General features: G+C 35.4%; 1 long non-coding RNA gene across 1 annotated transcript in view; it reads right to left on the reverse strand.

The window, feature by feature from the left end:
* LOC105513290 overlaps positions 1–13,494 on the reverse strand; it is a 217,528-nt gene that overhangs the window by 183,886 nt on the left and 20,148 nt on the right. The window contains exon 2 of the long non-coding RNA XR_001001985.1: positions 12,775–12,843. This is a non-coding gene — a long non-coding RNA (uncharacterized LOC105513290). The remainder of the gene's footprint in view (positions 1–12,774; positions 12,844–13,494) is intronic.

Genomic DNA, 13,494 nt, shown 5'->3' on the forward strand with positions numbered 1-13,494 from the left:
ATGGTCTCGATCTCCTGACCTTGTGATCCACCCGTCTCGGCCTCCCAAAGTGCTGGGATTACAGGCTTGAGCCACCGCGCCCGGCTTGAAATGTTTCTTTTAAAATATTTTTGATATCACCAAAAGGTATATACCATATACTTATAAATATCTGGAGAAGAAATAATAAATGTGCTAAAGACACATTTAATTGGCAGCATCATAAAATTATTGTAGGTTAAGCATTTATAAACAAGAAACTATCTTCAAATAAAAGAAAAAATCTTAATTTTCTGACACTCTTTCATGTGAAAAATTGAGTGGAAAATGAAGAAAATTAACAAAATCATTTCAGCCAAAACAATATATTGCTTAAATGACTACTTAAATCTGCTTTGAAAACTGCTATGTCACAAAAAAACTAAATTGTCGTTACATCTTAAAGTATTTATTACTGAGTTATCCAGAAATGTAACTTTGTGTTCATGTGTGAAATTTAGCTAGATCTGAAGATAAATACTTTGAAGAGTTACTTTTAATTCCCAACTAGTTTCAGAAAGGTCAAATGGTGAATCTTTATAGTGAGCACAATAAAACAACTTCCATATTATTATTACTAAACACAATGTTTACAAATACATCAACTTTTACAGAAGGTCTCATGATAGAATATCACAATCTTGTGATGCCAAGTAAAATCGCATGTTCCTGCCATAATTGCTTCTCCCTGCATAGTTCCAGTAGACATTATTTACATAGACTACAATAAGAATGGAGTCCAGCAAGGTGCAATATTGTGGTCCTGCTCACAGACAACTATGCTAAAAGAATGCCAGTATATGACCGATTCAAAATTAACAAAATTAAAGCACACGGATATAAACATAAATTTAAAATGTCAGTTCTACCATAGTCTGTATATCTCACTCTACCACTTTGTCATTTCTATAGCTCCACAAAAAATTTTTTCTATTTTTCACATATTATTCTTTTTCTATCTCCTCTGTTTTAAATTAGTGCTTCAAAAATCTCTTCTAGTGATCCAAAAATATTACCATATCAACAGCACACCTTTAAGGCTACTGGTATTTTAAATTACAAACTAATTAACATTTTCTTTCACAATCTCAAAGCATCAAACTTGTATGAATAGGTTTAATCATAAAACTCCAAATTACTTGGTGCTTTAAAATGCCTTCTTCCTATGATGCCTAAGAGTTGAGTTAAGTAAATTATAAATGTAATTAGTTAAATATGGTACTGAAATTACAAAGATATAATTTGAAATGATAGAATCCTGCTGTCAATGCACAATATTTTAAGTATGAAATAATATTTCTGTATTCACTTAAATGCATCTTTTTAAAATAATTTAGTTGGTGCTTTTAATATTAAAAATTTAGTTATGTGATTTTTTCACATAGTTCTAGAAAAATATTTTGAAAATAGGATTATTGAAGAATTTTCCAGAATTGACAAAGAACTTTTGTACAAAAATAAAATTTCCAAAATGCACTTGAAGAGCTATACTTTAAGTCTAACTTATTAAAGAGAAAATGTCAGCACAGGATATATAGAAAGCATTTTTTAAAATAATGTGACAGTATCATAATTCTCTTTGATTTGTAAAAGTAATTGAATATATTTTCCACCAGTGTGGCCACTGATCTTCACTGAAAATGGTCTCAAAGATTCTTTGCTTGGCATCTCTCTAGTCAGGCTTCTGATTCTTCTGTTAGGCCCATCTCTGCTCTTCCTTCTAAACCCAGTTGCAGCAAACAACTTCACTAAGTCAGTTTAGTAAGAATCCTCTACCCTCAATATCTGATTATCCTCTCTATTTGATCAGGTTCCTCATCCTTCGTCACTCCTTAGGTGATGTCTGATCACCCTGGCCTGAGTTAAGTAAGAATCCTGTGGCCCTGCCCAGCAGCTCATGCCTGTAATCCCAGCACTTTGGGAGGCCAAGGAGAGCAGATCTCGAGGTCAGGAGATTGAGACCATCCTGGCCCATATGGTGAAACCCTGTCTCTATTAAAAATACAAAAAAATTAGCTGGGTATGGTGGCATGTGCCTGTAATCCTAACTACTCGGGAGGCTGAGGCAGGAGAATCGCTTGAACCAGGGAGTTGGAGGTTGCAGTGAGCCAAAATCGCACCACTGCACTCCAGCCTGGCAACAGAGCGAGACTCTTTCCCAGAAAAAAGAAAAAAGAATCCCCCTTACTTCCATATTTCCTCTTAGTAATTTTCCATCCATACTGATCACCATGCTCTTGGGTTATAAATTTACCACTTGCCCATTCTATATTCAAAGTTAAGCCTAATCTCTCTTCCCCACAAGACCCTGCTATAGTGGTTCCTATACCTATCACGATTGTCCTGAATTAAGCCTCCTGTGCTTTAACAAGTGTTACTTAAAAGTTGTTTCCTTAACAATGGTAAATTGCTTTATCTTAGTCTATTACAGGATTTCTTTGAAACGGTGCTGTTTGAGAGCTTTTATCTCAGCAATGGTTGCACAGGGACAAAGAGAGATTTTTCTGTGTTCTAGACCAGAACGGCACCTGAAAGCAGACTAAGATGTCAAATAAAAAATCACAGTTTACCAGATAACCTTCAATACGGAGAGTAAGAGGGCATAAATTGCTAGAAAAAAGGCACATAGTAAAGTTCTAGAGAGAAGAAATAAAGTTTCTAACAGCCAAAGCCAGGTCCCAGGTGAATTGGAAACACTAAAGGTAATTACAAAAACCATAAATCAAAATACACTAGAATATTAAAATAAAGAATTTTTCATAGCTAAGCTCTCAAAAAGGTTTGCAAGTTTATAAAACTATTATCCATCTAAAATCTATTGAGCTACTCCTGTATTCCAGTCACTGAAGATAAAGCATGAAGGAAAAGTCAGTATCTGCCCTCAAAGAACTTTCTGTTGAGTGATTAGAACAACAACACTCTTTTTAGGCTCTACTTTGCATTAGCTGTGCAGACATTTACAAGTTACTTATTTTCTCTAAATTATCAAGTCCTAGTCTGTTCAATGGGGATTAAGTACTTGCCCTGTCACCTTTTGTACCTATTGTCATTAAAGCTTTTCAGTCCATGACTTAATTTCTCCTTTTGGATTTTTAATGTAAGATACAACTTTATATTTGGATGTGAAAATTGTAAAAGCAGGAAAAACTAAAACACAAGTACCTTAAGGGCAGTAACAGTCTGTACATCTCATCTATAATGTATCACTATTAAAGGCTAGAGACAAAAAGTAATTTAAAAAGAACCTCATTGATCCACACAGATCAGAAAACATCTATCTAAAACTTAAAATTCTAATAACTAGAAAATTAAAAATTATTTCTGAAATTATATAGTACATCTTCCTATTTAAGATTTAAGAAAAAAGAAAACTCAATTTTGGAAAGGTAAAAATGATTTGCTCAAAGACACAACGTGTCAGTGGTAGACTTGGAGCTAATTCCGTGTACAAGGTAGTGCAATGGACTGAATGTTGTGTCCTCCTCAAAATTCATTCCTTGAAAGCTTAATCCTCAATGTGACAGTATTAGTAGGTAGGGCCTTTGGGAGGGTGGAGCCCACATAAATGGAATTAGCACCCTTATAAAAGGGACCCTCCTGCCTTCTTTCCATCATACAACAAGGATAAAACAAAGAAGAGAGCCCTCACCAGAAGATAACATGCTGGCACCCTAATTTCAGACTTCCAGCTTCCGGAACTGTGAGAAATAAATTTCTGTTGCTGATAGGTCACCCAGTCTATAGTATTTTGTTACAGCAGCCCAAGCTGTCTAAGGCACAGCGTGGAAGCTAAAGCAACTCCATCTTGCATGATAATCTGCCATGCTGACTTCTGATTAACCCCAGTTTCAGGAATGCCTCTAAAATTTCTACTTTATCTACTGTTAAGAACAGTACTTACCATAAATCCTGCCCTTAAGCAAATTACTTCAATTGTCTTGCAAATTCCTTCTGAAGCACATATAATCTTTCACAATGGTATGGTGGGGGTAGGGGCTGGCAATGGTGCAGGGATCCACCATCTTGTCTTGCCAACACCAAGGCATGGCTTCTGTTTGTAAGTCCCTATTAATTGTTTGAGAAACTGGATTTGTCAGCCTTTTTCTTTGGCCTCTCAGTTTCCTCTTTGGGATTAAGTTTGCATAGACCTGCTCACCATGAAATACACAGGGTCTCCTGATATCTGATTTAGCACCTTTTCCAGGGATAACAAGCAAATGGTCTGTCATAGCCCCTTTCAAATCCAAGATAAAAGTCATTAATCTTTCCCTTGGGTTACATGAACCCAAGCTTTATGTAACAATCATTCTGAAGTGAATGTCCCAGGGAGCCAATTCTAATGGATCAGATTTGAAAGGCACTGGTTGATGTCATATTTTCATGTATACAGAACTGCAGCAAGTGGAGGGGAAGTAGTTGCTTATTTCAGCATAGTCTCCAAAAGTCACACATTTTTAGGAATTTGGAAGGTACATGTTGGAAAAATGTTTGATAGAACTGATGAAATTGTGTTCTAGCAGAGATCCCCAACCCTCAGGCAACGGAACAGTATCAGTCCATGGCCTGTTAGGAACAAGCCACACAGCAGGAGATGAGCAGCAGGTAAGCAAGAAAAGCATCAACTGTATGTACAGCCCCTCTGCATTGCTGGCATTACAGCCTGAACTTCCCCTCCTGTCAGATCAGCAGCAGCATTAGATTTTCAGGGCAGTGCAAACCCTACTGTGAACTGCACATGCGAGGGATCTAGGTTGTGTGCTCCTTATGAGAATCTAGTGCCTGATAATCTGTCACTGCCTCCCATCACCCCTAGATGGGACCGTCTAGTTGCAGAAAAACAAGCTCAGGGCTCCCACTGATTCTACATCATGGTGAGTTGTAAAATTATTTCATTATAAGAATGTAACAATAATAGTAATTCACTTGAATCATCCTAAAACTATCCCCCCATACCCAGCCTGTGGAAAAACTGTCTTCCACAAAACTAGTCTCTGGTCCCAAAAAGGTTGGGAACCACTGTGTTAGAGGAAACAAGCACAGTGGAAATTAAGACACTGCAGGAAAGAGTACCCAGAAGGCCTAATTATATCCTTTGAAAAGCCTGCTTACAACTTTGGCCCTTGACTGGCATCTGGAAACTTGGATATCAGAAGTGTTCTCACTATTCTTAGAACTGGTAAGAGTGGGCTCAATGTGCCTAAACTGATTGCATAAACAAGATAGTTTATGTTGAATACTTGCTTCTCTTCTGAGAGTCTGGAATTTTGGTACATGCCAGGCAGAGGGTACCTTCCTGACCACCCCCTAGGAAAAATCTTGGGTGCAGAGCATCTAAGAAGTTTCACTGGTTAACATTTCACATTTGATGTTGCAAATCATTGCTGGAGGAATTAAGTGTTTCCTGTTTGACTCCACCAGAAGGCTCTGGAAGTTTGTGCCTGGTTTCCCCATACACTCTTTCTTTTCACTGTAATAGCTCATAACATGAGGATGACTATATGCTGGGTCTGGTGAGTCCGCCTAGCAAGTCATCAAACTTCAGGGTGTTTGGGATCCTCCTGACAAAGATACATTTAAAGAAGAACACAAAAAACAGTTCTAGTAGTGCAGGCTCCTCCAGACGACTACTTCATGATGTTAAAAATCAGCTAGGAACGGTAGTAACTGGATGAAAATATTTCTCCATGAGCAGATTAACAAACAAGAAAAATCAGTTGCATATTTACTGAAATCGTAATACAGATGTACCTCTTAAAGGAGTCTACTATATTAAAAACTTTCCATTGCAAAAAAGAATTCAAGAAAATAACCCCCAGAGTTTAAAAAGACACCTCAAATATTAACATAGACATTTATGATATTAATCAAACACATCAGAAGTGCAACAGACCCTTGAGATATTAAAAAAGTTTTTCCAAAGGTATTTCATGAGATGAAATGACTAAAAAGCAGCTAAATTTTTATGTTCACAGTGCTATATAATATTCATAGTAGTTTAAAAATAAAGTTCTGTGTTTTTAAGTCAATAACAAGGTTTTTGTTGCATGTAGGTCAACTATTTCATGTAGGTCAATGATTTAAAAACTCGAGTTTTTGTTATTAGAGTAAAAAGGCCAAAACAGAGTATATAATTTGTAACATGTTTTAATCATTATTAATATTCTAACAAATATAAAAATACACAGCTTTGAATGTTGTTTTTGTATAGCAATTACATGTTGTCTTATAATAAAAATATATTTCTATAAAAATGTAGGTGGGCATGGTGGCTCATGCCTGCAATGCCAGCACCTTGGAAGGCCAAGGCGAGAGGTTTGCTTGAAGCAAGGATATTAAGACAAGCCTGAACATTTCATTGTGAGACCCCATCCCTAGAAAACATTAAAAAGAAATTGGTGAGGCATGACTGTGTGTACCTGTAGTCCTAGCTACACAGAAGGCTGAGGCGAGAGGATTGCTTGAGCCCGGGAGTTTGAGGCTGCAGTGAGCTATGATTGTGCCACTGTACTCCAGACTGAGTGACAAAGCAAGACTCTGTCTCTTTAAAAAAAAAAGAATTTTAAAATTATTAAAATTATCCAATGTCTGGCTCTTTGCATTTCAAGAACACATATTCTTAAAAACTGAGCTTCACAGCTCTCTTTAATGTAAAGTAATTCCTGAAATAATACACAATTCTATAAGTTGTCTATTAAGAAAGACAACTGCAAGATTTGAAAGCCAGATCAATATTTTCCAACGTTGTTTATTTTTTTTTTTAAACCAAGAGAATGCATTCTTTTCTATTTAAGAAACAGGTCGAAATTTTTTTCACAAGGAAAGGAAGCAAGCGAAAGAAAAAAAAAGTTAGCTATTTTTCTAATGATATTAAATATTCAAATGGGAAAGATTAATACTCTGAAAATCTAAGACAAAAGAACAGAACTGCTACATATACTTGCTAAAGATGTGAAAAAATTCAGCATCAGTCTCCCAGATATCCAGGATCTTTATTCATATAAGGATAAAACAAGAGTAGATAGTAAACTCATTTAGGTGGCAAATCATTCCACTTCCCATCATGGCCCATGACAGGGAATAGAATAATGAGCATTTTCAGGGTAGGGCTGAGTTCACAGAGATCCCTTTTCCTGACATCTAAACTGAATGTAATCACCCAGCACCTTAAATTTGCGTGATATTAAAAGAAAACTTACGGTTTTATACCAACATTTATATCTGTATGTATGAATTCTAACCATTATAGACAGTACCAGAAGAAACACAGGCGCGCGCACACACACGGAGGATAAGGCTTCTCTCTAAGCATATACCAAAAGCAAATAATATCGATGGGGTGGTGGAAAACACAACCCCCAAATACAGCACCTCGGAAATTGAGAAAACAGTGGAAACAGGAAGGTCACACTATGATCTCTCACACTTTTCCTCTGAGAATTGGCCATAAAAGAGTTATCTGACCTGAAAGTAGTAATAAGATCCTCATTCTAGAGAAGTCATCCCCTATACCCAGAAGGATGGAATGGCTTATAGAAAGGCCAAGAAGAATCTGAACAAAGAGGTCTTGCTTAGTTCCTCCACAGTTTATTACCATTAAATCATACCCTTTTGCTCTCCAATCATTCTTCTGCACAACTGTTCAAAACATTGGATTTTCGGCCAGGCACAGAGATTCATGCCTGTAATCCCAGCACTTTGGGAGGCCAAGGCAGGCGGACCACCAGAGGTTAGGAGTTGGAGACCAGCCTGGCCAACACGGTGAAACCCCTTCTCTACAATAAATACAAAAATTAGTGGGACGTGGTCGTGGGCGCCTATAACCCCAGCTACTCAGGAGGCTGGGCAGGAGAAACGCTTGAATCCAGGAGGCGGAGGTTGCAGTGGGCCGAGATCGTGCCACTGTACCCTCCAGGTTGGGCGACAAGAGTGAGACTCCGTCTCAAAAAATTAATAATAACTTCCCTGTGGCTTTGGGTCTTTCTGAAGATTTCTGTGTCTCATAAAACTTATATTAAATAAATTTGTTACACTTTTCTCTTTCTGCTCTGTGTTTCCTTATAGGGGTATCAGCCATGAAACTTGCAATGAGTAAGGAAAAGATGCTATTTTTTCTCACTGCTATGGTCTGAATATTTGCATCCTCCTCAAATTCGTATGTAGAAAGCTAATCTCCAGTGCAACAATAATAAGAGCAGGGCCTTTAGTAGGTGACTAGGTCATGAAGGCAGAACCTTAACGAATGGGATTATACCCTTGTAAAAAGAAACTCAGGCTGGGCGCGGTGGCTGACGCCTGTAATCCCAGCACTTTGGGAGGCCAAGGCAGGCGGATCACGAGGTCAGGAGATTGAGACCATCCTGGCTAACACGGTGAAACCCCGTCTCTACTAAAAATACAAAAAATTAGCCGGGCGTGGTGGTGCGTGCCTGTAGTCCCAGCTACTCGGGATGCTGAGGCAGGAGAAGGGGGTGAACCCGGGAGGCAGAGCCTGCAGTGAGCCAAGACTGCGCCACTGTACTCCAGCCTGGGTGACAGAGCGAGATCTCAAGAAAAAAAAAGAGAAAAAAAAAAAGAAACTCAAAGGAGATTGTTTGCCCCTTCCACTATGTGAAAAAACATAGAAGACACCATCTATGAGAAATGGGACTTCACAAGACACAGAATCTTCTGGCTTCTTGATTTGGACCTTCCCAGCCTCTAGAACTGTGAGTAAAAATTTTGATTGTTTATAAATTGCCCAGTCTAAAATATTTTGCCCCAAATTCACTAAGTAAGACAATTCCCTACAATATAAAAGAAAAAAATTATTGGTAGATATGACTACAAAAATTTTTTTGAATTGTACACCATAAATATACAAATGTGAATTGGTACAATCTTTTATGGAGAAAAGTACAATACTTTAAAACACCCTCATAAATGTACATATTTTTTAATTTATCAGTACTACTTCTATGAAATTATTCTAAATGAATAATAAATGACATGCTTCATAGATTTTTTTTTTAATTGTCACATTTTAACAATGGAGGAAACATTAAAAAGTGGGAAAGAAGAAAGGAACGAGGGGAGAAAAGGAAGGAGAAAGAGTAAAGAAGAAAAGGCAGGGCAGGGGAGGGCAGTGAAGAGAAGGGAAGGGAAGAAAAAGAGAAAGGGGTGTCGATGTTCAACAATAAGTATTTAGATAAATTGTATAATTCATTTCACAGTGTATTTATTAAATTTCACCATTAAACTGTGTTATAAATGAATATTTAATAATATTGAAAAATATTGATGATCTACTATTACCTTTAAAAATCAAGTTACGAAACCATTAAAGATATTATACTATTTTATTTATGTATAAAGCTTTTATTAAAGGCAAAGTACACATAATGGGTGGTGGAAAAATAGTTAATTTTTCATTTTTTTCTTTTGTTTTCTAGACAAAATATAAATATTTTAAAAGATATTTATGAAATATAATGTGAGCATTATCTAAAGACAAAAGGCTAGTAGCACATCCAATTGTTTAATTTCATCAACAATGTCAGTTCTGATTTCTTTAAAACAGAAAGTTCTACTTTACCTATAAAATATGACATGGAGAACATAATTAGCTGAATTAAAATGACCACATTTAGCTAACGGTTTATATTATGCTTAAAGATAGAATTGCCTAACATTCATCTGAAAGCAGCACCTTTAAATGTAAAACAAAAAACTACCCATTCTAAAATGAATGTACAATGGAAAGCCCAGACTGTTCATTTCCTGAATTAATCACAAGAAATGGAAAACGACTCTAACTCTGAACTACATATACTCAATTTTTTCAAGAATTTTTTCATTCCCAGGTGAAATCAAGGGAAGAATTTTTCTTCTTAATGTGCTACTTGAAGTATCCTGGAGCTAAGTGTCCCAGATGAAGATATATACATCAAATGTTAAAGATGATTATAACTCATTAAATCTAATTCCCACCTAAACATAAGTGGAATGAATTAAGACATGGAAATAAGTTTTTCACTTTCTAAACTTAATGAACACATATGCATTTACATTAAGCATCAATATAAAGCAACATTGTCTTCCTTAATTATTTTTCTTATAATAAATGTTAGCGCGTTGTTGAGAACTCATTATAGTCCATAATTCTTTTAAGAACAAAAATGCAGTTTCGCATGGCTTTAGATTATAAGACAACTATGGTCACTTCCAGTTTTCTTCCACATAAACTATTAACACCTTTGACGAGTTTAATTGACCAAATATACAAATCCAGATTTGTTCGGTTTTGCTTTCTTATACATGTCATTGCACTTATGCTTCTAATTATTATAACATTTGCCATTTAAATACATTTTTGTCTCCCCTACTCCCAGGTTTAAAATCTATAAAAGCAAGGAATTTGTCTTGCTCATTTTGCATTTCCGAGAATATCCACTTTTAAACATAAAACTTTTCCTACAAGTGCTGAATGAAATAGAATTTAGTTCACTTGGGTAAAACCTGATATATAAAATCCATAGTCAAAAACAACATTGGAGACACAAAAGTCCACCGTTTATTAATCTCATCATCTTTAGCAAAACACAACCTCTTTGGACTTAAAGTTTATAATGTGTAACACAGGTGTATAGCCATCTATCCTGCTCCCACTGGTGCCTCAACTAATTAAAGCAAGTAAAAAGCACTCAGGAAACTATAAATCACTGTGCAATTACAAGAAATTGTTTGGTGCTAACTCCATACATTATTGTTGTTTTTTTTTTTTTTTTTTGAGGCAGGGTGTCACTGTCGCCCATGCTGGAGTGCAGTGGCACAATCTCACCTCACTGCAGCCTCAAACTTCAGGGCTCAAATGATCCTCTCTCCTCAGCCTCCCGAGTAGCTGGGACTACAGGCCTGTGCTGCCACATCCAGATAATTTTGGTATTTTTTGTAGAGACGGGATTTCGCCATGTTTCCCAGGTTGGTCTCAAACTCCTGAGCTCAGGCAATAGGCCTGCCTCAGCATCCCAAAGTGCTGAGACTAAAGGCATAAGCCACCACACCTGGCCTATAATTGATTTATAGGAAACACTAAATTAATACCTGGTTTCTAGGAATTTATTCATCAATCTAAACTAAAAATTTCAGGCCAAATAGATATGTCTGTCATTGAGAATGTGAAATTAAAAACTATTAATGAAAAGTGGATATTTTTTGTATAAAGAGCAGAAATTCTAATATTAGACAATTAGGCTCACATTTTTACTTCATCATTTACTAGTCATGTCAATTAATCTCCCTGAGCATTATCTTCCTGAATTGTATATAGGAGATGCCAACAATAATAAGATCCTTCTCTGAGTTTTTGGGAAGATTATATACGTTGTATTTGAAAGTGTTCCAATGATTGTAAGACAATATAGAAAATTTGCTATTATTATTGTCTTACATAGTTAATTATTATAGATTATTAGTATTCATAATAGGCTTCACTAATACGATTAGTATCTCTAAGGCACTAGAATGTTGTATGTGTATTTTTATGAATCTTCAAAACAACTGTAAAAGAGGAATATTATTCTAATTCTACATAGAAAAATACCTGAAGCTCAAACACTTAAGAAACTTCTCCAAGTATAAATAAATATAGCAGTGGCAGAATTTGACCCAAGGATTGTGGATACCAAAGCCTATGTTCCTTCCACCATATCAGCCTTTCAAAATAGATTTCAGGTGTCTTCCACTGAATATCAGCAAAACTCAGCATGAAAAAGCTAACCGGTTGTCTATTTCCTGTTTTATTAAATGGAAAATATTAGTATGTGTTACACATTAACCTCAATATGCAATTGATTTCATAAAACACATTAAAACTCCAAGTGGCAAACTACCTTATTTGGATATTAATTATTAGTAAACTGCTTAAAGCATTGCTTTCTGATCACCAAATAATATGGTAGTTGACAGTTGACCTGGATGCAGGAGCATGGGCTCTCTTAGCCTCCACTACACTCAAGCACATGACTTTTGTCAGTCTGAAACATGCCTTTTGGTAAGGCTACCCCTGATTCTAACATTCTAACAACTATATCCAGCTCTTTCTCATGAACCATTTTATTTAAAATGATGTAATGAGTTTAGATAAATAACATTTTTCTAATATAAACAATTATCCGAATAACTTACGTGAGGAATATGTACAAAGTCCACAATATCTGGTAATATATTAGCCATACACTAACCATAGAGTAGTTTGCAGGATGTTTTTATAGGGTGTGCCTTATATGTCCTACATTAGTAAATAAAAAGTTGGTAGTATCAAATACAGCACCAACAGAAAACTGAATGTACTTATTTGCATTTAAACACAAGAGCAGATTGAAAAAATTTAGATTGCTGTCTCTTCAAAAACAAAGCATATTATGTTTAAAATGCACATACACTATGGGATCCTTTATTATTCAAGGCATGGTTTTAGAAACAATCCATAGTTAATAGATAAAAATATACAGAACATATAACACTTTATCACATACATTTTATGATTATTTAAAATGCTATAAAGTTATTAGATTAATTGCTTATTTTAAAAGGAAAATAAGTAAACAACTGCCCCCAAAAGATAAACAACTCAATAAAATTTCCTTTTTGAAACAGAATACTCAATTGGACATATTGTAAGCATACTTTAAACTTTAATTTCCTATACCTAATTATAATTAAAAACTTGGTTGAATCTCTGCCTTTATCCTGGATAAAATATCTAAGATAAAATCTTACCTTGTTTTTAATCGTTTTCTTTATAGAAACTAAATTTCATTTAAATTATCCTTTTCTTCCCTCGGCCTCCTAAAAAACACAAAAGGAAAAAAAATGCTTATTTAACAAAGGTGAAATATTTTAGCCAAAAGAAAACAAGTCTGTGGCTTTAATTTAATCATCTCTTTTAACTATGCTGCAGAATAAGACCATATGAAAACATCACACACATATATATATATATAGCTTTGATAATATAAACGAAATCTGGGGACAGATTCGAAGTCTTGAGAGATCACCGGATGGAAAAATAGAGTCCCAAATAGGATTTGGGTCCAGGAGGAATCTAAGTATGTGACAACTTTTCAGCATATCAGGAGCTACAATTAAGAAAAGAAAGCTATACTCTACAGCAGTGACGACACTTATTTGGTCCTCCTCTTTTCAGTGAATGAAAATATAAAGTCGTCTGGGTTAAATGTAAAATATGAAAGTTAAAAGCACCCTTCCACAACTGTAAAATTAACACACATGATAGTAATCAATTCAATTCGATCAAACATAAGATTCTTTAATCTATTGGCAAGAGTGGCAAAACTAGAAATATCTGTATTTTTAATGTACTATATTTCATTATTGAAGCTGTTCCAAATATTATCTTTGCCTTTGGCTTTAAGCACTATTTTAACATTGCTGTTTAATTACTGTAGTCTTCTAAAATTTTATAATAATCATATCAAA

The sequence above is a fragment of the Colobus angolensis genome, unplaced genomic scaffold (genome assembly GCF_000951035.1).
Source record: "Colobus angolensis palliatus isolate OR3802 unplaced genomic scaffold, Cang.pa_1.0 Scaffold228, whole genome shotgun sequence".
Lineage (NCBI taxonomy): Eukaryota > Metazoa > Chordata > Mammalia > Primates > Cercopithecidae > Colobus > Colobus angolensis.